We start from the raw sequence: 26,919 nt of genomic DNA on the forward strand, positions 1-26,919 counted from the left end.
AAATCATTCCGGTGACCTCAGCTAGGATTCACAAATTGATGGGGCCCTGGAGATCCTCATTATATCCTTGTAGAGGGGAACAAGTTGGTTCCAGCTACAAATATAAGAGATAGAAAATACATTTGATAGGATTATACAAATAGAAAATAGTCTCCACTAAGGTACAAAGGCTACGATCGATCGTTAGAGATACCCTGATTGAGACTACCTAGCAATTGCCTAAGAGTGAAGGGAGAACATGAGCTCTCAGACTCCAAGGCCAAGTACTAACTGGCTTTGGAACCTATAGAAACCTGGTGTTCCTTTTATGCTCCAAAGGTGACATTTCACACTCAAATGCCTACAGACTATTCAGGCAAAGCAAGAGATGGAGGAGGCCAGAGGGATAAACTGGAGGGTACAAGCCCCATCCAGACAGGCCACTGTGTTCCTTGCTCCAGTGCGGTTCCAAGTGGGAACATTGGACTGTGAGGATATTTGAAGCACAGGTGACAAAATTCCCTGGGTCTTGACTGTCCTTTTGACTCCTGGTTTTCTGGAGTGAGCTTGCTGTCATCGCCTTAGTGTTAAAGGAGGGCCCCCTCCCCATCCCTTTGAGGCCAACACTATGGGATAATCACGAAAGGTCTGCCTGGGGCTTCTGCCAGTGGGTCACCCATTTGCAACCTTGACTTTAAAGCATTAGGTGTTCACCATTGCGTTAGAAACACCATTATGTCAGGGCAACTGGGTGGGTCAGGTCATGATCTGACTTTGGGCTCTGTGCTGACAGCTCAGAGCCTGGAGCCTGCTTCAGATTTTGCGTCTCCCTTTCTCTCTGACCCTCTCCCACTTGCACGTGCTCTCTCTCTCTCTCTCTCTCTAAAATAACCATTTAGAAAAAAAGGAAAAGAAACACTGTTATATCCCAACCAGTGTTGAAATGTGTCATAAATAACCTTGTTATTCTAACATTTGCTAATTATTTGTTTTTAATGAATTTGGTTGTTCCATTTGTGCTGACGCTTGTATTGTTATGTACTTGCATCCCTAGAGGCCTTTGAACTGGAGGTAAAAGGGTGGAGTTAACATACAGAAGAAATTAGAAATATCCTCTCTAATGTATGTGCTGTAGGCTAACATCATTTTTTTTATGTCTACCACGATAGGAAAAAAAAAAAAAAGGTTGAGAACAGTTGCTTTAAAATTGCCCCTGTAAGAGCATATAATATTTTCCATTAAATTGGGACTAAAATTTTTAATTATATATAAATTTAGTCCCATTAAAATAGAAAAGAATATCTTGGCAGGAAGTCAAGCCAGAACACTTAGTCCTAACTATAAGGTCCCTGAAAAAAACATTCCTTAATACTTTCCCAACTTTACCTCCCACTCTAGGCCTTTGATTTCAGCCACCAACTCCCACATTGTACCTTTCGCATTTTTACATCCTAGCCCTAGCCCATAATATACTTCACTCCTGGTATCCATTTCCCCCTCTTCCCTCCTCTTATTTCAATCTTAACCAGCCTTAAGCTAAAGCGACTTTCATTTGATACATAACCCCCTCCTTCAGCATTATAACCCTAAAGTGATTTGTCCTTTCTTAGCTATTCTAAGATTATACTATCAAGCATTTATTATATAGCCTTATATCAGCAGCTGTCTCTTCATGATGGGACACAGCAGGCTAAATGTGTTTCCCAAACAATGCAACAGATAGACTTCTTCAGATGCTGCTGGATCCTTACTCAGAGCTCCTTGAACGACCCTAGAGGTCACTTTTAGCTTGATGAAGAGTTCTCATATATGCTAACGGTTTCTGATGCCCAGAACCTGAATCCCTGCCTGCCCCCAGCTGTGTTCCCAGCCCACGGACAAAATGGGCCAGAAATGCCAATGAGTTAAAACCCTCAGGGGCAGCCCTCAATCAGTGAAGGATGAGAGTTGGTGAGTCAATACCCCAGCTTCTTCCCTCTTGGTGGGAGGATCCTGAGGCATGTTCTACATAGTTCCTCAGAAGATTCTTAACATAATGGTGCCCTAGGGATAAATCTGTTTGGTGACCACCCTTCCTTTCCTCCTCATGTTTCCTGGGATCCCCTCACAAACAAACTACTAGTATCTAAATCCTTATCTGAGGATCTGCTTTTTGGAGAACCTAAGCTAAGACATTCCCTGACTAGATTTTCACTTCTTAGAAACAGGTCCCCTGTCTTATTGCCCTGTACACAACCTGGCATGGACTCTTGAATAACAGAGATACTTAATAACTATCTAGAAACTGTTGGTCAAGAGCATACTCTTATGCTATAGCATACTTCAACGAAAATTGAAAAGGATTTCAACACTTTTGTTCTCGTCTTCCCCCTCCTTCATGTGAAGAGACCAATATAGTACCCATAAAAAAGAGCCAGGACTAGACAAGTTTATGACCCATTTGCCTCCCAGCCTCAGGCTTCAGAAGGAAGATTTCAATATGAGAGGCCCTATATGGACCATGGTCTCTAAGACAAATCATGTGTTAGTAAATCACCCTTTAATGAATATTTTTAAAAATTTTTTAATGTTTATTTTTGAGAGGAAGGGAGAGGCAGAGAGAGATAGGGAGACACAGAATCCGAAGCAGGGTCCAGACTCCGAGCTTTCAGCACAGAGCCCAATGCAGGGCTTGAACTCATGAACCATGAGATCATGACCTGAGCCGAAGTCTGCTCAGACGCTCAACCGACTGAGCCACCCACGTGCCCCCCACCCTTTAATGAATATTTAAGTCAATGTTTATAACACCTCAGGGTCCCATGTTCAATTTTTTTTTAACTCTGAGATGATGGGCCTTAGGCCTTTTTGAATGAATTCCAAACATAAAGAAGCAGATTCGTAAAGGAATTTTTTGAAAACTGAAGAACACTAATGAATTACTTAGTATTCATTTTGACCGGCAATAACAGAAAAGCCAAAATAAACCAGATAATATTTGTATCTTTCTCTCACGAAAGTTGGCACTGGGTGGGTGGCCCAGGGCGGCTTTGGCATTCGGTAGCGCCAGGGATCCAGTTTCCTTCTCTCTTGTTGCCCCTCAGTCCGTGGTTCCATTCCCTAGATCACCTCTGTGTAAGATGGTTGCCATAGCTCCAGCTATCATATCCACCTTCCAGCTGGCAGAATGGACAAAATCAGAGGAGAAAGAAACGTTGCCTCCCTGTAAGGGCACTTTCCAGGACTTCAACAACCTGTTTCAGTATACACATCATTGACTGGAATTTAGTCCCCTGGCAGTCCTTAGCTGGAAGGGAAACAGCAGAGGCCAAGCTCCAAGGTAGAGGTTATATCATTTCTACAGAATGGGAGAATGGACATTGAGGGACACCTGGCTACCTCTGCCAGAACCGGTATGTCACCAAAAGCTGCTCAGATTTGAATCTGAGGCTAGAAAATAGGATAGGTACACAATAAGTGAGAAGTAGATATGGATTATTGTACAAATGCCTATTTACCTATTATTGACCCACTAACAATTTCACAGTCACAGGATGGGGAGGTGGGGGCGGGGGCGGGGAGTGACGTAGGATTTCAAAATGTCGATGACCTAAATTTAATGTAAGCTCATATTGGAATGTCACGTACATGCTTCTTTTGATGAAGTCAGTCACTAAAGAAGGATATCAAAACTAGGAATGATCAGAAGAGAGTCCCGTGTGACTTACAGGAAGATAAGCTGGGTACAGTGCTAGCAGAATTATCTAGAGCCTCCAAAAAAGAAGAAACAAAACAAAACTTCAGAACTGTAAGTCATATACTGGGGTTCTACTGGGCCAGAGGATAATATTCTGAGGGACTTGAAGACTCATAGGCATTCAAGTCAGCTCACAAACCAGGCAGGGACCCCAGAACCTTACCATCTACAAATGGATAGATGGTACCATAGTTTGTATCTGTCCCTTCTGTCATGCTACGCCTGGATTCCATACTGAAATCAGCATACATTGCAAGGATTCTACCCCTCCTTATGTTATGGAACACCAGCACCTTAGCACAGGGGAACCAGGATTATCACTCTGGGCAAAGCTGCAGACTTTGAAAAAGGACACACAGGGAGTGCAAGAGGGCAGGCTTGTAATGGAGAAGCTTGAAGGGCCTTTGGAAAATCAGATAGAAACCATATTACTGGTCACCATGTTGGTCCTGGAATCCTTTTATGAAGGGGTCCTGTGAGCACTAGACCATAAAAGCTAGGCTGGATCATTCAAGTTCCCTCTGACCTATGAAGTGAAGTGGCACATGACCCAGACTCTCACGGAACATCAGTTTTACAAAGTGGTAAGTTACCTACGTGTCCCCTTGGTGAAATTCTATAGAAAGAAACAAGATAATAGGCACTGAATAATTCTGTTAAATGGTCATCTGTTGTTTTAAGAGAACTGCGAAAGTGGTAACTTTTAACAACAACAACAAAAAAAAAGGACGATCATTGGCAAATGACTAGTGAACAAGTTTTATTCTTTTTCTCTCTTTGCAGTTTTGCTTGGTCAGCCTATCACACACCAACCAGTTTGAGCTGCATCAGACTTTATGGGTTTTTCCTTCCTTTTAATTAACTTTAAGATCTTATTAGCCCAATTATTAGCAATATGTTACAAGGCACCAAGACTGCAGCTGTGAATGTGTCTTTATTAAAAAGGCACTGCCATGACTTAAGAAACTTTCAGCATTATTATAAACTCTATCAAGGCGAGAGAGATAATTCAGTTTGCAAATTGGTCCCAATTCAAACTGGGCAAGGGAATGCAAATTAGGTTTGAATTAATGTGCTCCCCCCTCCCACTCTACCCTCAAAACATCTAATTTCTATTAGCAATTGGCATCAGTAGACTTTACACTGGCACTTGGAAAGGTGTACCAACTCATAAAATAAGAACCAGAGGTGTGATGTTATTTTAACTTAAGAATGGATGTATGAAGAAGGAAGAGAAATGGGCCTATACATTTCTCATCCTTCCTAAGGGACACGTAAATCACCCTAAGTTTTACCCGGCTTGAAGGGCTAGAATATAGTAAACTATTCTCTGCTTTACAAACCAGGCAGTTCTAAGAGGAACAAGAATGAATTCGTCACAGACTTGGCCCCACGGAACATTCTAAATATAGAAGCAGCTTGTCTTTGTCCACAGCTTTTCTCTTCTAACAGCTTCACCAAGGACTCAAACAGCAGGTTCCTTTATTGAAAATGGAACGAATATCTTCAGGTGCAGAATAGTTTAAAGGCCTTTTCCAGGCAAAAGTAAAAGAAAATGCTAAACTAGCGACCTCTAGGGATCTGTACGTTCTACCCCAGGTTCGCAGACTGTCTGACACAAAAACTAAGACCACAGGACCGCAGCTCTTTCACACCTCTTGTATTGTATTCCAGAGCTTCTCAAACATGAGGATGCTTTGAGCCACTTGGAATCTTTTGGAAAATACAGATTCCCTGGCCCTACCCTCCAAAGATGCTGACTCGGCACATCTTGGGTGCAACACGGGGATTCTCGTGGCACTGGAATGTTCGGTGATTCTGAGCAGAGAGTCTTTGGATCATACTTCTCTTTAGAAGAGAAGTGAATCACAATCCTCTTTTTTTCTGTGACCTGGCCCTGGTCAAGGAAAAGAACACGCAAATAAACGACTTCTCTTCTTTGGTTCCACTGGAAGTGGGCAATTTGGTAATTATCAAAAAAAAAAAAATCATAACAAATATAAATAACACAAAGTCAGATAGACCTTCCACGCCCAATAATTTACTTTTAAAATTTTACTCCATGTGGGTGAGTTCAGCAAAATAGCTAAGAAGCACATTTCATACTTATAAAGCCATTGGACAACACTGTTCTGAGCCATTGGAACAATACGTCAAGTATCACCTACTAGCAAGAAATAGCTACAAAAAGGAAGTAAAACTCTGTTCGCTTTTTATATTAGTCGAGAAAAATGAGACACCTTCGTTTTCGTTGTTCTTTGTGTATTTCAGGATTGTTATAGTGCCTCCTGTAAGTGAACTCACACCTTTACCACAGAGTTTCTTGACCTTGGCGCCGTTGACATCTGGGGCAGGATAATTCTGTGTGGTTGGGGGCCATCCTGTACCACTGTAGGATGTTTAACGGCATCCCTGGCCTCTACCCAAAAGATGCAGAAGTACCTCCTCCCCACTTATGACAACCAAAACTTCCCCATATTACCAAATGTCCCCTGGCAGTAAAAACAACCCCGGTTAAGAACTGTTATTGTACTGGTATTGCGTAATATCATGTTACGCTTATCAAGTGCTTACGTGCACATTATTCTAATGGGTGGGGCCAATGCTACCACTGCAAATACAGCTAACGTTTACCACGTGCTAAGCACTGTGATTTTTAAAAAAGAAAACACAAAGCACCTTATATATCTGATCTTGTTTAATCATCCTTTTTAACCCTTTTTCACAGACGAAGACGCTCAGGCCAAAAGACTTGCCCAAAGTGGTAAAGCAGTGGAGCAGAGTTTCACGTCCGGTAACGTCACTCCAGAGCCCACATGTTTAATCTCCACTCTTGATGAAGCGAAACTGATGATGTCTGCGACCCCTCACAGTTTTCATTCCAAAACAGGCAATACTAACAAAGGCGTTCACACAAAAAAATCAACACCAAGCACAGAGACAGCTGCTCAACAAATACAAGGACACAAAACTCTGCAAACGAGTGGCATTACAATAAACCTCATTAATTCTGATTCATCCATTTAGAGCTTGCCGTAGTTCAAGGGGGAGCTGGGCTAGCACTGACCTTTTCACTGTGTGCAAAAGAAGTATCTGTGAAGTGATAGCAGACATAGGGTTCCCAAGGGAGTGCTTCAGGACTGGAAAACACACAAACACCACTATACGTTCCAGTCACCATCTATGCAGAGACCAACACTGCTTAGATGCTAAATGCCAGGAGCTCGTCTAATTATTGAAGTAGGTCCTCAACTGGACTGCACGTGGCCTATCTACAGTGACGGTATTCACTCAAAATTGATAAAATTGCCTATCTTTAACAACAGTTTTCAGATACACTCTGATACCATTTGGGATCTCCCTCTCCTGGGCCTAGGGACTGCTGATCTCTTTCGGGGACTGGCACAAATGGTTGTCAACACAACTGGCACAGAAAGTCATCACAAATGGATCAGGATTGGCCCTCAAGATGATGCTATTTACCCTTCCTGCCTTGGCACATCGGAACAAACAACGTTTTGAATTTGTTTTGTACATAGTCATATCCTAGACATCTTGAAAATCGAGGCATTTATTGTGTCTCAGATATTGGGTTAAATGCTGGAGATACAGAGATGAGGTAAACACCGTTTCTCCCCTCAACAAGTTTACAAACTACTAGGAGATATGGAGAGGGGCCTAGATGGTTCCAGTACGTGTGCAGGTGAAATCCACACAGAAGGAGTGATTAAAGAGGAAGACTTCCTGAAGAGGGTGGCTCTTGGATGATGGCTGCACAAGGACGAAGAGGAAACATCTCACAACAGTAAACGTGATTATCTGTGGTGATAGGATGCTGGGGAATTTTCATTTTCTTTTTAATGCTCTTTTGTATTTACCAAAATTTATCAGTGAAAATAGATTTCTGGCATAACTGGGAAAATGGGAAGAAAGTATAATCTACCCTTTCTAGGAACCTTGCTGTGTGAGGGAAGAAAGGAAATAATGAAGCCAGTACTGGGTGATGTGGGGTCCAGAAAGGGGCTTTTTCCTTTTGTCTTCGTTTTTAATTATTATTTATTTACTTATTTGCTTATTTGCGAGAGAGAGAGTGGGGGTGGGCCAGAGGGCAAGCGGAAGAGAGAGAGAATCCCAAGCAGGCTCCATGCTGTCAGCACAGAGCCTGATGTAGGGCTAGACCTCACAAACCATGAGATCATGACCTGACCAGAAATCAAGAGTCGGAGGCTTAACTGACTAAGCCTCCCAAGTGCCCCTCTTTTGTCTTCTTTTTAAGCTGAACGTGAGTTGAGCATACTTACAAACTCTAGGAAAAAATGGCAGTTGAAAATACAAAAGGAAGGACGGGTAAGCAGATGGAACAGACAAAATGAGACCTCTGCTCTAGTCCCGGAAGATACAGGAATCTACATGCTCAAAAGAGCAATTTGGAGAGATTACCATCAGTTATGAGAAATGGCGTCTCTAAAGAAAGAGGTGAGAGTGGGGAGACTTACATAGAGGGTGAGACGCTGATCGGGACCTCTGTCTGCTCCCTTGAGGTCACTGAACATAGGAGGACTGCAGCAGAAAGGCTACCCACTATAAATAAAGTTAGTAAAGTCTGCAGAATCTAGTTCAAAGGAGGCCCCCATCTCTGCTTGAGATTCCCACCTGCCATGGAGTGAGGGATGCTGACCCAGCTGACAGTTTTACCATGAAAGCTAGCAGACAAATCCCACAAATCTGGCAAAAGACAGCAATTCATGAAGCAAGACTTCCTTTCCCCCTCAAGTGGGTGAGGATACTTCCCTCCCCAGTGCCAGGGAAGGGAGTACCCACAAACATTATTACTAATTCTCACGTGTATCTGCAAGAAGAGGACTTAGCATTTTTCTACTTGATTGGACATTTACTCAACACCAGGCTTAGATCTCCAGTCCTGGTACTATGGAAGAGAGGGGAAGAGCACGGGGCAAGATGGTGTTGGCGTACGAGGGATCTGGGATCAGTTTGTCAAACCCCAATTCACAGGTGACAGCTCTAATCTCCAGAACTGGACAAATGGGGTCCCCTTGATGAGAACCACCACAACCTGGGCCAAAGAATCGAGTGAAGCAGAGAGGGCGGCCAACACAGGCTTCAGAGGAAAGATAGGCTGAGCTTGACGAGCAACCACCAAAACCCAGAGAAACTGCTAGAAGCTGAGTTTCTCTTCCATGAATCTCTCAGGACCTGCACCAATCCACCATGAGCCTATGGACTCATAAGCATGAGTCATATTAGCGGCGATCACCATCCCCTTCCCTTCTCTCCTCCCCAACACCAGAGAAGAAAAAGAAGGGGCAGGGGGGGCAAGAAGCAAGAGACCACTCACCATCTTCACTCCCAGGCTGGCTACTGTAACCACAAAGCTGGCCTTCGCTGCTAAAGCAGGGGAAAGTGTTGTAGGTTGACTAGAAGTAAGTTTTAATATCTGAGAACAGACTTTTAATAACTGAATAGGATTAGACGTATCGAATCATACTAATTTGAACTTAGAGGTACCTTCTACCCAGTGAGAAAGGGTGGATTTTACAAAACCTGGCAGAGGCAATTATTAGGGGCAGAGAAAATATTTCATGCTTCACCTTGTGGTTTGGACTCTTTTGAACTAATTATATACATATATGAATATATCTATATACACATTTGTGTTTTTTAAGTCATTATTTTAATGACCAACAAGGATGCTATGAAAGAACATCTGTATAGTTTTAATACTGATTAATTCTGTCACTTTGTTTATAGTGTTCTTGGAAAGAGATAAGATGACGAGGGGAATCGAATCAGAATTTAACCCTTGTCTGCAAGTAGAACCCTCTTAGAAGCAAGATAGACATTTCTCAAGACCTAACAAGAACAGGAGACATTTTCCCTTCTTTTATTCATAGGATGACTAAAAGGCACTTGGATACCTGCCCAGAGGTCTGGCTTGCTCTCTGAAGCTGGAATCACTTGGCTGTTGGATTGCCGAGCCCTGACTGCCTGGCCTCCCAGTAAGCCGCTCTGGGGCCTCAGAACACGGCCACCTGCTTCTGGACTGTTCTCCTGTTGGATCAGTCTCCCTGCTTTAGGGCTCTTTCCTTTGTCCTGTCCTTTACCCTTCTCCCAAGGTCATCCTCCTAGCACAAAAGCCTACTGAAACCATTTTCCTGTTAGAAATCCTCAGGGACTTTCCATTGCTCCCATGGCTGTTTGCAACATGGGACCAGCCTGACCTTCCAGAGGCATCCCTGCCCTGTTTCCTGTCTCACCCAGCACTCGCCACTTGTCTCAGCGTCCATGTGGCAGCCACATTGAAGTCCTGCTTTTCCCTAAACACAAGATTTTTATGCCTTTGTGTCTTGGCATATGATCACCCAACTCCAGATGTTGCTGGCTAAACCTTCCCTCCTGAACCCTGTCAGAATGTCATCCCCATTGAGGGAGACCTTCCCTTCCCCCCGACACCGAGCCAGTCATGGCCTTCCCTGTAGTCTTCTACTGTGCTGGAAGTCCCGTGATGTACTTGGCAGATAGTGCGATGCGATGGTTGGAGTCCAACACCTGACTCGTAACACCTGCTTTCCCTTCAGTAATGAATGTGCACTTGTAAATTAAGATAAGGAAGCCAAACATAGACAGTGCTGAGATCTGACACACGGTGGGAGACAGCCAGCAGCCTGGAGGTGCGGGGGTAGGAGCCACAAGCGAGAGGGCCTCTGGGGCACAAGTGTGTGTTTCCTGGGAACAGGGAGGCTCCTGGCTGCAGTGGGCGAGGAGAGTGGGCGATGGTCTGGCAAAGGTAGGCAAGGCCACACCCTGCACAGCCTGCTGGACCACGATCTCATCTTTAGCTCGAGAACAGCCGAGAGGCTTGGAAGAGTTTTATGACTGGGGAGCGACCTGATTCTATTTGCATTTTCAGAAATGTCTAGCTTCAGTGTGAAGGGTAGACAGGACTGAGGCCAGGATGTGGGGAGGCCTTTTAGGGGGCTAATCTGAACAGGAAACAAATACTGGGAGCTTGGACAGGGGATGGACAAAGCACATGGGAGAATTTGGTAGATTCAAATTTAAATTCTTCCTAGAACTCCTAAGAACCAAACGGATTAAGTACTCCCATTAAATACTCAGGTAGCATTAAAAAACTAAAAAAGTCATCCCCTTAAAATTATGGTTGCTCTAGACAGCTTATCATAAAATGGATTTGGTTAAATTTTACTATTGAGGAGAAAAGCAAAGGATGAAATTATACATGTATAATATAGTAGAAACAGTAAAACTATCTCTTTCAAGCTAGCTTGTTAAAAGAGCATTTGTTACCTTAGAAAGCTCCAAGGAGGCTCTGAAACACAAAAATAAAAGTTAACAAAATTTTAAGAGACAATCATTATCTTATTTTATAACATTTTTTTTTTTCTTTTAGAGAGAGAGAGAGAAAGAGAGCAAGCAGGGAAGAGGGACAGAGGGAGAGAGAGAGAGAATCTCAAGCAGGTTCCATGTTCAGCTCAGAGCTGGACACAGGGCTCAATCCCAGGACCCTGGGATCATGACCTGAATGGAAATCAATAGAAGCCAGCTCCAATGAGTGAGCCACCCAGGTGCCCCTTATAGTTTTTTGAGATATACTCTACATAGCATACAATTAGTCCATTTCATTTACAAAACTTCATGCATTTAACGTTTTTTTTTTGTATTTTCACTGAGTTGTGTATCTCAACACCAGTATCTAATTCTAGAACATATGATTTCATACTCCAAAAAGAAACCCATTACCCATGACTAGTCACTGTTAATTTCTTCCCAACCACCTCAGCCCTAGACAAACACTAATCTTTATTACCTATTCTGGACATTTCATATAATCAGAATCATACAATACGTAACGGTCTGTGGCTAGCTTCTTTCTCTTAGCATAATGTTTTCGAAGCCCATCCGTGTTGACACATGTATCCCTACTCCATTCCTTTCTAACATCAGGCAATGTTCCCTTGCAAGAATAAACGACATTTTGTTTCTCCATTCATCCATTGATCGACATCTGCGTGGTTTCCACTTTTTTGGCTATTATGAACGATGCTGGTATGAACATTCGTGTACAAGTTGAGGGAACATACATCTGCATTTCTCTTGGCAATATACCTGGACACCTTAAGTCCTGTATTTAATCACTGAGGAACTGCCCAGCTGTTTCCCAAAGCAGCTGCCCTGTTTTCATTGTCTTCAGCTGTGTGTAAGCATAGACTGATCTTCCCACATCCTCATCAACTCCTGTTACTGTCCGTCCTTTGGATTCCAGCTCTCCCGGTGGGTGTGAACTGGTATCTCGTTGTGGTTCTGATTTGTGTTTCCCTGGTGGCTACGGATACCGAGTATCTTTTCAAGCACTAACAGTCCACTTGCACATCTGCTTTGGAGAAATATTTATTCCTCCATTTGGAGAAACGCCTGTCTCCTGTGCCTGTTTTAAAATGTGACTAGTTGTCTTTTTATTGTCGAGTTAAAGACTCATTTATGGATTCTAGGTACAAGTCCCTTACCAGTTATATGCTTCACCAGCATTTTCTCCCATTCTGTGGGTTGCCTTTTCACTTCCTGGATGGTGTGTTCTTAATTTTTTTTAAATTTTTCATCATATCTGATTTATCTCTTTTTAATTTTTTTAATGTTTGTTTATTTTTGAGAGAGAGAGAGAGAGAGAGAGAGAGACAGAGTGTGAGCGGGAGAGGGTCAGAGAGAGAGGGAGACACAGAATCCCAAGCAGGCTCCAGGCTCTGAGCTGTCAGCCCAGAGCCAGACATGGGGCTCGAACCCATGAACGGGGAGATCACGACCTCAGCCAAAGTTGGACGCCCAACCAACTGAGCCGCCCAGGCACCCCATGATTTATCTTTTTCTTCTGTGGCTCTATTTTACTATCTTTTAGAAAAGAACGATTTTTATGAAACTATGGGATTATTCAACAGAGTTGTATTTAAGACACTCTTATATCTTTCTCCTACCAACAAGAAGACAACCTAAGAGCCATTTTTCCTCAAGATTTCGGAGTCATTTTCTCCAACACTTGGATTGCCTCCTCAAAGCTAAAAGACTATAAGCAATGCCAGCCAGCTCTATCTTTAGCAAAGGCAATTAAGCAGCCTGTCTCAGGCTTATCAGCTCTATGTCATTTTATTAGCCAAAGCAATTAGAAGAACTTATCATTTTTTAAAATCACATAATTATTGACTATCGCAACCCCTGTTACTGAGAAAGGTGATGATATGTACACTGCTCAGAGGTAAAATGGAAATAAAGAGTGAAAAAGAGAGCCTGAACGATAAAGGTGAGAAGAGAAAAGAAACATAAATTACAATTAGAGTGAAGCACTGTGGAACCGTAATGCATTTTTTAAGACCCTTTCAGTCAAATTAATGAAAACGAAAGAGGCTCAATATTTGCATTGGTAGAATTTTGATTTAAAGAGTACAATTATTTCTTTTAATGAAATCTCCCACCTGTTCATTTTCACTGAAAAGCTTTTAGGGGGCCAAGGAAAATGTTTTCAAGATTTTACTTATAAAATAATTAATAAATAGCACAGGCTGCGAGCATGTGTCTAAAAAAGCATGCAACACACCTTCATTTTGATCATCTCAAAATCGGCACGTTCCTCAAGGGCTGGGCTCCTAAACTGTGAGTCTTTGGGGCCCCAGGGCTCAACATGTGTTTGCGCTGGGAAGGCGCTCAAAGACGGAAACTCCTTCATGGAATTCAGCTGTCTGACAAAGTGTCCTGAATAAGCTCAAAGGTCATATGCGCCTCCATGAGTTCATTTAAGGGTATTTCTTCTCGGTGTTACATTTAATAGCCCAGGTTATTCTGGACGTGGGCTTTTCCCACTCAAGTTTTCGCTGAACGCCATTGCGAAAACACTTGTTCACGTCAGTTTTATTTTACTGAGAAATAAAGCAGATTCACCAGCAGGATTAACCTATTTGGTTTGATTTGGAGGGCATCAGTGGAACTGTGCTCTGGGCCCAACCATGCCATCCTGCCTCTGTCTGCTTCCAAGCATGAGCTTCCCTCCCAAGTGTCTTCCAGCAGGAGGCAGGGATCACACCATCCAGGGAGACTGGCACGGCCCCCAAGTGATCCATACACCTGTTCCAGATAACTCTTCTCTTTCTTCCTGCCCTTCCATTGTCTGTGCCTGCTTACATTCGGATCAGCTCATTCCCTGTCTTCACATCCACTCCTGCCTGGGGATCAAGGCCATGAACTCCGGATGGTCTTGTTCTGCCCTCTTCCAGCTCTGCCCCATCGGCCTAGCATAGAGAGTGCACTATCGTGCCCGCTCAGAGCCTGGAGCCACCCCTACCCCCACCGAGCCGTGCTCCAGTATCCTGGAGTTTGCCGCTCAAATGCTGCCCCAAGTCTACTTGCAAGGCCTGTACAAGGCTTCTTTCTGGGGTCCCTCCTTCCGTGGGTAGACCTTCAGGCCTGAGGGCCAACCAGGGAGTAACTGTTGGCAAGAGAGACACAGACAATTTGAATATATGGCCGGAAGTGTCCAAACATGTGCTTATTTAATATCCTCAAAGTGTGAGATGGACCAGAGGGCGGGAGGAGGAGACCGTGAGCCATCTGCATGGACGGCCAGCCAGGGCCAAATCTGCCTGTGCTGTTGCATTTCAGTATGCAATTTATGGACTCTAGGGAGTCTTAGAATCCAAAACTCTGTTCCCTAGGTTATTACAAAAGATTATCTATCAAGGTAGGAGAACAGAATGCATTTTATTTAATATATTAACTTAATTACTCAATATGGTATATAGGTGTTCATTTCTACTTCCTCCCTGGACCCTGGTAATGTGAGCATCAGGCCTGGTAGGTGTAGAGCTCGAGTTTAGTTGATTTGTTAGAACTATTTATTATGTCCCTGTGTCATGCTAGGTACTTTTTTAGACCCTGGGGGTCAGCGGCAAACTGGACAGATGAGGTCCTGCTTTTAAGGAGCTTACACTCCAACAAAAGAAGATAAGTAATGTCTAGTGACCCAACGTATGCATTCATTTACTCACTCAACAAATACCAACTATCAAATTCTGTCCTCAGCACTAGAGACTGTGAGCAAAACAGAAAACAAAAAACCAAACAAACATGCAAACAAAACCAAAATAGCCTCATAGGGTCTATGTTACAACTTCAAATATTATTAAAAGTAAAGAAAGAAAGGAGCACCTGGGTGGCTCAGTCAGTTAAGCGTCCTACTCTTGTTTTTGGCTCAGGTCATGATTTCGTGGTTTGTGAGTCTGAGCCCTGCATCGGGCTCTGTCTCTGTGCCAACAGGGCGGAACCTGTTTGGGATTTTCTCTCTCTCCCTCTCTCTCTGCCCCTTCCCCACCCTCTCAAAACTGAATCAATAAATACTTTACTTTTGAAGAAGTAAATAAAGAGATAAAAAAGGGAGTTCCCAGGGAGTAACACTTGAGAGACCCTGCCCCCATAGAAGAAGCTGTCAGGAAGGTGTCCCGGTGGGATCTATAGGATGAGAAGAGCCAAGAATGTAAAAAGCCAGGAAAAGAAAAGAGCTTCTTAGGGAAGGAAGACCAAGGCGTAAATGCTAGAAGGAGAGAACCCGGGGTATTCACGGAACAGAGGAAATCATACCTGGCTGGAGCATCATAAAACAGATGGTGAGTGTTGCTATACAGTCGACAGGAGGCAACAGAGGGGTGTTTTTTTACTCATAGTGCATTAGAGCTAAGTCCCCACTTCCCTTGCTGTCTGAAGATGTAGGGAAGGGGACATTGAATGATCACAGCAGGAAAATAGCAGCTGTGAAAGGAGGGCTTCCCCAAGTTGGGCCCGTGTCTATAAGCTGTGCACTCAGGCTTGGGAGTCCTCAGCAGCAAAGTGAGAGGTGCATCAGGTCCACAGCCCACCCCCAAGGGTCTACTGCTGCCAGTGGATAAGCTAGTGCATCACGCAATATACATCTCCACCCAGCAAGTCTCTGGATGAGCCTGGACACGGTCTGCAGTCTGTAACTACCGACTGACAGACTTCAGGTTAAGAAACACTGGCTCTAGGGAGAAACCAACCTACCGGCTTGTCTGTGTGCCAGACACAGACTCAATACTTCCTGCTACTTCCCTCGCTCAAATGAAGTCTCACAAATCAGTGACGGAGGTATCATTATCTTCCTTTAGCAGAAGAGACCAGGGCTCAAAAAGAGAAGCACATTGCCCCAGATCACATGTTGATAAACAGTGGATCTCCTGGCAGGACCTGATGCCACCTGCCTCAGCAAACAGAACATGGTCACTGGCCTGATTTACACAAAGAGGTAATTGCTCAGCTCTGGAGCACGGCACATCCAGAATCTCAGTTTAGCCGCTATGCCAGTGGGTGACTTTGAGTGAATTACTTCACTCCTCTGAGTCTCAATTTTCTTCTCTGTAAAGTAGAGATCATTGCATGTGTGGTAATTGCAACTCGAAAGGGTTGGGTGGAGACAATGCATGTGTGATATTGTAATTTATAATAAGAAATATATATTTGGTCTTCATCCCCATTCTAAAGAGTTTCTAAAACCTTCGGAATTCCCCAAGTGGTGAAAAGGATCAAGTGACTTTGGAATGCCCCCTACATTACCTAAGGATGGGGGCTGGTTGCCAGAGAGCCAAACATGTGATTAGACCTTCAGAGGGGGGAGAGGGGCTAGAAGTTGAATCAACACCAATGGTCAGTGAGTTAATCAACCATGTCTATGTAATGAAGCCTCCATAAAAACCCAAAGGACTAGGTTCAGAGAGGTTCCATGTTGCTGAACACTTGGAGATTTGGGAAGAGTGGCATGCCTGGACAAGACATGGAACTCTGAGCCCTCCCCATATGTTACCCTTCATGTCTCTTCCATCAGGCTATTTCTGACTATATCCTGTAAACCAGTAATCTAGTGAGCAAAATGTTTCTCTGAGTTCTGTGATTCACTCTAGCAAACTAGTTTAACCCAAGGAGAGAGTCTTTGGAACCTCCAATGTACAACCAGAAGCACAGGTGATAACGTAGGCACGCAACTTCTGTCCGAGCAGGGAGGGAGCAGGGTAATTTTGTGGGACTGAGCCTTTACCCTTTAGAATCTGACGCTACATCTGGGTAGATAGTGTCAGCATTGAGTTGAATGTTGAATTGAGTTGAATGTTGAATTGTAAGAAACCCAGCTGGCATCAAAGCACGGCATGGTGGTACAGGGAAACACGCCCACCCCTGCCCCTAGCCAGGGTGGAATTAAGTGCTCAGACCTCTTAGCATGTCAAGTGGCTGGAATGTAACAAACACTAAACGAATGTCCGCTGGTTGTATCACTACTCCCTTGTTTTGCCTCTCTCTTCTGTTCAGCACTTACCATGGAGTCCCAATTGTTTATTGATCCTAAGGTGTTCTTTCACCAGTGACCACCAGCAACTTATTTAAAGATGTGCCAGAGCTTGCCAATTAGGGAGTGCTACACATGAAATATAAGTCATGAACTCTTAAGGAGCAAACCATTCATTCATCTGGGGGGTCAACACCAATATTCACAGAAGAGCTTGATGCTGGGTGGTGAGTTACTGAAACAGTTGGGAAGCAGTCATCATTGTGGGTGGGGACATCGTCTTTGTCTGAAGCATCTCTCGGTTTTTGCTGAGCAGGATGAGCCTCTGTGGAACAGTCTAATCCAGTGCCTGATGAATGTCACACAATTGTCTTTCTCTTCTCTTGCTAAATTAACCTTTCACGAAGATAACACCCACTTAAGCATTAATGATCACCCTTAGAGGTTTCACAAATAAAACCCGAGAACTACTGGAGCAGAATATTTACGTACACTTGAATCTCCAGGCTTCCTTATGACTTCTAGCTGGGTTTAGCTATTTCTCCCTTGTACCAGATTTATTTAAAACATGGAGCACATACTTTGGACAGGTGGTGAAAAGGGCTACATGCAATTAAGGAGAAGGTGGGGTGACTTAAAGGCTTTTTGGTCAAGCTCACTCACCACCTTCATATGAGTCTTTCGTGGGTTTCCATTTCCCAGCAGTCTGTGGCAGCTGCTCTCTGCATTGCCTACAAGACTACCGTCACTAGACAGGATATCATATCATTCATGAAGTACCGGGTGTCCGTAGGAGGAAAGAGTAACTGGGTACATTCAAGGTAATGGCATTGTTATTACTTTTTATTCTTAGTGGATAAAGGGCAGCATGAGTGAGATCTAAAATAGGGGTTCTCAATCTATGTTACTTGCAAGCCATATATATATACATATATGTATATATGTATATATATATATATATACATATATATATGTATATGTATCATGTGTACCTTAACTCAATAACTAGCCCTGAAACTAAAGTTTCATGGTTTATTACTCACCCTTCCTAAGGGCCATATATTCTGATAATTTCTATTCAATCTTTAAAAAAAAAAGCACTGGTTGCAATCTACTCAGTTGATTTTATGACCCATTAATACGTCAAAACTTACAGTTTATAAAACACTGTTGAAAAGTCTAAAGCATAGATTCATAAGTATAAGAAAAGTTGGGTCAGGTCACATATAGTCTCCTCTTCCAACAAACATGCACACATATGCGCTGAAAAACTACCCATTTTTTTACAGTGGATATCATTAATCCAAGATAATTGGTCACTTCCCTGATTATCCTCATGGTACTCAAGAGAGGACAGAGTTGCTCATTAGATGAGCTATTTGTATCCAATTCCCAACATGTCATTTTATTTTAAGAACACAAAAAAAACCACAAAGCATGAGCCTTCTGAAAAGTATGCATATTTACATGGTCTTCTGGTTGAGAAGTCTTCAACAAGATCTTTCTCCTGAGATTTTGGATGGGTTCATTTCTTTTTTTGTTGTTTTTTTTTTTTTTACGTTTTTAGTATTTATTATTGAGAGACAGAGCAAGACAGAGCATGAGCATGGGAGAGGCAAAGAGAGGAGGAGACACAGAATTTGAAGGAAGCTCCAGGCTCTGAGCTGTCAGCACAGAGCCCGATGCGGGGCTCAAACCCACCAACTGCGAGATTATGGCCTGAGCCAAAGTCAGACGCCCAACCGACTGAGCCACCCAGGTGCCCCTGAATGGGTTCATTTCTTATTAGAAAATGCAAACATGCATGTTCCCATTTTTAAAACACTGAAAGTTTAGCTTTATTATGAAAGAAGGATGAGGATAAGAGAAAGTGGAAGAAGAAGGAAAGAAGAAAAAAGGAATAGAATGGGAAAGAGGAAATATAGACATAAGACATAATTTGTCGCTTATAAGTTCCTTTCAATATATTGTTATAATTAGCATTAATTAAATATCCTAAGTTTACAGTATAATGCCAGCCAAAATATAGCTCACTAAAGAGAATGTTGTTTTTACTTATGAATAGAATTTATGACATATTTACACCCTTGCTATATATATTCTTTTTTTCTCAAGAAGATTTTAGAATAAATTTATGCTTAGTAGTTGTTTTCTTTTTCTAATTAGTAAACTTTGTTGTTTTAGAGCAGTTTTAGGTACACAGCAAAAGTGAGGGATAAGTACAGAGTTCCCACATACCCCCTGTCCCCACGCGTCTACAATTTCCTCCACTATCAACGTCCCATACCACAGTGGTACGTTTCTTATAGTCTGTGAACCTACACTGACATACCGTTGTCACCAACACAGTTTACATTATTAGTGTTCATTCTTGATGTTGTACATTCTTTGAGTTTGGACAAATGTATAATGACAGGTATCGACCATTATACTGTCATACAGCATAATCGCCTTGTCCTAAAAGTCTTCTGTGCTCTGCCTATTCATCTTTCTCTCTAACCCCTGGTACCGCTGGCATTTTTACCATCCCCATGGATCTTTTTACTCTCTCTATAGCTTTGTCTTTTCCAGAGCATCATTTAGTTGGAACCATATAGTATGGAGCCTTTTCAGATTGAATTCTTTCACTTAAGAATATGCATTGATGTTTCCTCCATATCTTTTCATGGCTTAGTAGCTCATTTCTTTTTAGCACTGAGCAATATTCCATTGTCTAGATGCATCACAGTTTATTTATCCTTTTACCTACTGAAAGACACCTCGGTTGCTTCCACATCTTGACAATTTTGAATAAAGCTGCCGTAAACAACCATGCACAGTTTTGGTGTGGCCGTCGGTTTCCTACAACTTTGGGTAAATAGCAAAGAGGGCGATTGCTAGATTACATGGGAAGCATATGTTTAGTTCTGTAAGAAACTGCCAAACTGTCTTCCAAAGTGGCTGCACCATTTTGCATTCTCACCAGCAAGGAATGAGCATTCCTGTTGCCCCACATCTTTGCCAGCGTTCGGTGTTGTCAGCGTTCGGCGTTTTAGTCATTCTGATCAGAATGGAGTGGTATCTCATTTTAATTTGCAATTCCTTGATGACATATGATGTTGAGCATCTTTTCACATGTTGGTGTGTTATCTGTATATCTTTTCTGGTGAGGAATGTCTATTCAGGTCTTTTGCTATTTTTCTACTCAGGCGGTTTGTTTTCTTATTGTTAAGTTCTAAGAGTTCTTTGTATATTTTGGATACTAGTCCTTTATCAGATGTGTCTTTTGTAAATATTATCTCCCAGTCTATGGCTTGTCTTCTCATTCTCTTGATGCTTATAGCTTTTAGTATTCCCCAACATGTTAAGCAGATTCCTGATAAAAATAGAAATATTTATATAATTCTCAGACTGAATTGTCAGGGAAATCAATCTGCTGTGTTTCATTTGTATTAATATTGATTATGGAGCCCTCGATAAAATCACATTCCTTACAGACATGAAAGATAGTCCCCCAAACACATTTTTGTCTTCCAGTTTTTTTAATAGATCTTTAGTTTTCCATAGCAAGTAAAATTTCATCACTCACAAATTGTTTGCCTTTTTAGGAGGAGGTGTATCAAACCAAAATGTGTTTTTAACAACAAAAAAAGAGACACTATTGGCAAAAGAAAGAGGCAAACAGATCAACGGAACAGAATATGAAGCCTATAAATAAAGCCACATAAATACAGTCAACTGATCTTTGACAAAGGGGCAAAAGCAACATAATGGAGCAAAAATCATCTTTTCAACAAGTGGGACAACTGGACAGTCACATGGAACAAAATGAATCTAGACATAGACCTTTTACAAAAAGTAACTCAAAATGGATCCCAAACTCAAATGTCAAATGTAAAACTACCTAATTACCAGAAGATAGTATCGATAATCTTGGGTAAGGGAATAACTTTCTAGATACAACACCAAAGGTTGATCCCTGAAAGAAGTAACTATTAAGCTGGACTTTGTAACTGATTGAATTTAAAACTGCTTAAATTTAAAAACTGCTTTCTCAAAAATAAACATTTAAAAAATAAAAACTAAAAAAAAAAAAAAAGGAAAGAAAAGAAAACAAAACAAAAATCCCATTTGAAAATGGGCAAAAGACTTCCCCCGAAGAAGACAGACAGATGACAAACAAATGTATGGAAAGATGCTCCACATCGTAAGTCCTCAGGGAAATGTAACTTAAAACAACGAGGTACTACTCCACACTTATTAAAATGGCACGGACAACACCAAATACTGCTGAGAATGCAGATCGACAGGAACTTTCATTCATCGCTGGTAGAAATGCAAAATGGTACAACCACTGTGGAAGACAGCTTGGCAGTTTCTTACAAAGCTAAATATACCCCCACCATACAATCCAGTGATTGTGCTCCTTGCTATTTACCCAGAGGAGTTGGAAACTTATGTTTACACCAAAACCTGCACACAGCTGTTTATACCAGCTTTATTCATAATTGTCAAAACGTGGAAGCAACCAAGATGCCTATCGATGGGTGAATAGATAAACTGTGGTATGTCCAGACAATGAAATATTATCCATTGCTAAAAACAAATGAGCTATCATGCCATAAAAAGACATAGAGAAACACTAAGTGCATACTACTAAGTGAAAGAAGTCAATCTGAAAAGTCTACACACCATATGACTTAAACTACTGTATGACATTCTGGAAAAGGCAAAACTTCTTGCTGGGGTATGGGGAGGGTTGAATAGGCTGAGCACAGGTGATTTCTAGAGCAGTGAAAAAATTATGTATGATACTTTAACAGTGAGTACGTGTCATTATACATTGGTCCAAACCCAGAGAATTCACAACATTAAGAGTGAACTCTAATGTAAACTATGGACTTTGGGTGATTAAGATGTGTCACTGTAGGCTCATCAATTGTAATAAATGTGTCACTGTGGTGGGAAATTCTGGTAATAAGAGAAGCTATGCAGATATACACGCAGCGGTTTGTAGAAACTCTCTGGACTTTTGCCCCCGTTTTGCTGTGAACCTAAAACTTCTCTAAGACATAAAGTAATAATTTAAAAAGAGAGAGATTGCAACGATGTGCATGGAGCTAGATTATACTATGCTGAGCAAAATAAGTCAATCAGAGAAAGACAAATACCATATGATTTCACTCATACATAGAATTTAAGAAACAAATCAGATGAACATATGGGAAGGGGGGAGGAAGAGAAGGAAACAAAGCACCAGAGACTACTCTTAATGATAGAGAACAAACTGAAGGTTGATGGAGGCAGATGGGTGGGGGATGGGCTAGATGGGCGATGAGCATTAAGGAGGCCACTTGTGGTGAACACTGGGTGTTGTATGTAGGTGATGAATCACTATCACTGAATTCTACTCCTGAACCAATATTGCACTATATGTTAACTAAAGTATAAAATTAAATAGTTAATTAAAAATAAACAAAAAGAGAGAGAGAAGCATTAGAACGATCGTGTAAGTCAAACCTGCTAGGATGACTTTATTAGAAAGTGGTTGAGGGGCGCCTGGGTGGCTCAGTCCATTAAGGGATTCAGGTCATGATCTCATGCTTCGTGGGTTCAAGCCCCACATCAGACTCTGTGCTGGCAGCTAGGAGCCTGGAGCCTGGAGCCTGGAGCCTGGTTCGGATTCTGCGTCTCCCTCTCTCTCTGCCCCTCCCCTGTTTGTACTCTTTCTCCAAAAATAAATAAACATTAAAATTTTTTTTAAAAAAGAAAGTGGTTGAGAATAACAAATATTTTGAGTATAGATCCTTTTCTATACGTGAAGATGAGCCCCATTTTTCATATAACTTTATATAACTAAAAGCATAAAAATGCTTATTTCTGTTATTGTTGTATACAAGCATAAGGAAGCACTTAACAGATCCTTCCGTGTTTCCATATTTCTCTGGGATGTCACAAATTCTGACTTTAGGCATGCATGAATGGCCAGGTTGATTTTCAACACAGCAGAAGAAAACTATTCTGACTGCTGAATTAGGTTTAATATTTAAAGAGCATTTTTATTACCTCCAAAATAGTTCATCTACATTAAACACTGAAAAACATGAATGGATAGATAACCTCATCCAATCCTATGCAAGAATTCTTTAGCTATTGTGCTACATAGCTATTTAAAAAAAAAAAGTACCCAGTAGTTGTCATTGTTCAGATAGATTCCTTTTCTAAGAAAAGTTAATTTTTTTTCCAAATAATGTTTGTGCCTTCTGTCCCTGGAGGTCCTTTCTACCAAGGCTAATAAAGGTCCCATATAAAGTCTAGCTTGACCTTGCATTGTTGATTGGGTATGATTCACTCACCATCATTTAAGCTTTTAATGGTAGCATCCTGGATCTGTCTAGTGACAACTTAGCCATTACACAAGGGGAGTTTGGGGTAGGATATAAAAACATTTGAGATTCCTATGTGATCACAATATATTCTGGGTTTGACTGAAAGAGCCACCCTCTAAATTACTCAAATTTATAAGCATCAATACACAGATCTGGGGTTTGGGTAATTGAAGCTGTCATTTTTATCTAGAAGCAGTTCTGAATGAATAACCCAGAAGTGAGACAACCAGAAGCTGAATAAATCAAGTGGGATTTCGAACAGAACTATCTCTGTAATTACTTCAATTATTCATGAGGCTCTGAATGTGGATGCTTGACCTATGAGATCTTGGAGGTCAAAAGACTTAGCTTCTATCCAGGACGCCAATAACTACCAAAAATTACTTATTTTTCCTGCTCTACATGTCGGCTGGAATGTCTTTACCAAATTTATTTTTACTTCCTCTCCTCCAATTTAGAGGAAAAAAAAAAGAACCAAGCAGTTATAAAAATATAGGAGATTCCACCATGTCTGAGACCAAGCCTGGGGAATTCTGAAGAAGTGAAAATGGGGCCTCTGAAAATAATCAGCTTGGTCCCCACGGGAGAAAGACTTTGTCAGGACCCTGCTGAGCCAAGGAGAGGCCGTGTCTCCAACACAGACAAGGGTAACATTCCCCGGGATTTTTGAGGTTCCTGCAAAAACAGCATCTAGATTTTAATCCAATACTGAGAGAGAATTAAAAACAGGGATGTGCAGAGGGTGGGAGCAAGGCCCAAGAGGAGGGAAAAGGAAGTTAGTGTTCATTGAGAGCAGGCTATTTAATAATAATTAATTAATTAATTAATTAATAATGAAACAAAAAATAATAATAACACTTACAGAGTATTCAAAATGTACCAGGTACTGTTTTAGCGGGTTTTCTCTAGCCAGCGTGTCACATGCACAAAAGGTCATGTGATCCTCACAATGGACCTGCGAGGTAGGCACTGCTGTTACCCTTCAGAGGCAGCCTCTGGGCTTGTGCCTCTCTTGATGCGACACTCAGTTCTCCATCACCACCAAAGTAAGGTGTAACCGCAAACACACGAGGGCACGATGTATGTTCTTTAGGAAGACTTTCACAGGGAAGATAGAAAAATACATCACGCGTCACGTAAGGCTTCATCCACTTCCACACGAGGCATCTCAGTTCTCGTGACATGAGCCTCTTCATGCATAGAGCCTCCAGAAATTGTCCTCTTATCCAGACCCCTAGCATGAAGTTCACCCAGCAAGACAAAGCCAGGTGGCCACCCCACCCAATCCCCCTTAGGGAACGGTCACGTGTCATCTTTTTCCCCTCGCACATGCCTCCAGGTTGTTTTATCTCTACTTTAAGTGCCTATCAAATTATTCATCCAACCAGCAGGCCTTTTCCTTGGGGAAAAGCTGATGCCAAGGAAATGCAGTGAGTGTCCTCTACATTGTGACATCATGTTCCACACACTTTATATAAACGCTTACTAGTTTCTCGTCACAGCATTATTAGGTAGGTATTATCACATCCTGTTTTAAAGGTAAGAGACCTGAGCTATAGAAGTGAAATAATGCAGGGTTAGAAGTAGGGTAACCATCCATCCCAGATTGCCTGGGACTGTTCTCATTTTAATACAGGAAGTTTCAGGTCCTGGAGAACCCCTCAACCACAGGCAAATCAGGACCAATGGTCACCCTAATACTAATAAAGAAATAACGGTTGGTTTCCAACCCAGGTCTTCTGACTCTCCAAGAATTCGTTCAATGAACACTTGTTGAAAGAGAGAGAGATTTGGAGAAAGAAAAGAGGGAAAAATGGAAGGAAGGAAAAAGGGAGAGAGGAAAGGAGGAGGAAGTGGAAGGGAGAGAGGGTGGAAAAGCAATGAAAACAAGAGGGAAGTAGAAGCTTCATGGTGATTTAATACCTTATGGATCTTAATGTTATATTACCTATAATTTAGTCTATACACAGTGTGAGTTATAGATAGATGGATAGATTTGATGATCCTGATCATGACGATTATGTTTTTGATAATGACAGAGGATAGATAAATGAGGATAGATACATGATAAACAGACAGATAGATTGAAAACTGGCTAATATTTAAGCGGCCCGATTCATAAATAACCCACGATGGTTACCTAGCATTTGAACCACAAACACTTGAACTATCTTTATCTAGGCCAGCCCTATAGGCTTACATATCTGCATAAGGAATATCAGAAACCATATTTCATGGGGACACCTGAGAGGCTCAGTCGGTTAAGCATCCACCTCCTGGTTTCAGCTCAGGTCATGATCTCACGGTTCATGGGTTTGGGCTCTGCATCAGACTCCGTGCTGTCAGTGATGAGCCTACACGGGATTCTCTCTCTCTCTCCCCTTCTCTCTGCCCGTCCCCCGCTCCCTCCCTCTCTCACAGAAGACAAAATAAGCTTAAAAAATAAAGACATAATATTTCATGGGTGAAATGAGTGCTATTCAACTGCAGCGGATTAGCTATAGGAATCTGGCCAGCCCAGCAGCCTGACATCTCTCCCAGCGGTGTCCTTGGCCTCCAAGTCCGTCCTGAATTCCACAGCTGCGGGAAGGATTCCGTCACCTTATTCCAACGTGAGGAGTAGCTGAATCCTGCTGTTGGAGTAGCTTTGAATCTGCCTCCAGAGAATGTTTCGCACAGAGAACTTGCTACCGGGGGGGTCTGCCACCACAAAAGGCAGAGACCGAAGGACAGAGAATGGGACCTCACTACCGCAAGAGCAGGGAGAGCCAGTGGTCGGTTTCTGGCTGCCTGCGGACAATTGCTTGCCTGAGGGAAAGACTTGAGTATGAAGTTATGACACCACATGGTTGCAAGGCTGTCAGGGAGGAAACCTATAGCCTTTCCCTTCCTCCAACTAGTGAAGGCTTCTGATGTCTACCAAAATAAATCCAAAATGCTTATGACTGGCCAGGTCAATACAGGTCTAGTCACACCCCTGATCTGCTCTGGTGGGCAGGCTCACTCATACCACAAAAAAAATAAAAATAAAAAAATTCTTCCTTTAATGAATAATACATAAAAGTTACATGCTTTAGCCAGAATGACTTTAGACAGTTGTCTATGAAATAAGACTTCTACTTCCACAAAAGCTGTAATATACGAGCTCTTGAAGGAAGAATAGAATGAGATATGATGATAGCTACCCAACATCTAATTAAAACAAAAGAGCCTGAAAATGGCTTTCTTATTAAAAGTGGCATTATTAAAGATGACAGATTGTCCTCGCTGCACTGCCCCAGCAAAGGACATCCTTTTTGCTTCTGGGAAGAAGAGAGTTAATCAGAACAAAATATGACTGTTAAAAATCCCTCCAATGTCCTCGCCTTGAGATTTGTGTTTCGTTCATTGATTCTTTTACCACCTCTCTTACGTTCGCCAACCCACTAAAACCCTGTTGGGCCAGAAATTCAACTTCTATAAAATGGTAA

General features: G+C 42.1%; 1 long non-coding RNA gene across 1 annotated transcript; it reads right to left on the reverse strand.

The window, feature by feature from the left end:
- LOC122241462 lies at nt 1–24,783 on the reverse strand. The gene is made up of 3 exons (XR_006221630.1): nt 24,312–24,783; nt 11,042–11,063; nt 1–94 (listed from the first exon to the last, which is right to left on the reverse strand). It is a non-coding gene; the product is annotated as an uncharacterized LOC122241462 (long non-coding RNA).
- Between the last annotated feature and the right edge of the window lie 2,136 nt (nt 24,784–26,919).

This window comes from Panthera tigris, chromosome C1, assembly GCF_018350195.1.
Source record: "Panthera tigris isolate Pti1 chromosome C1, P.tigris_Pti1_mat1.1, whole genome shotgun sequence".
Lineage (NCBI taxonomy): Eukaryota > Metazoa > Chordata > Mammalia > Carnivora > Felidae > Panthera > Panthera tigris.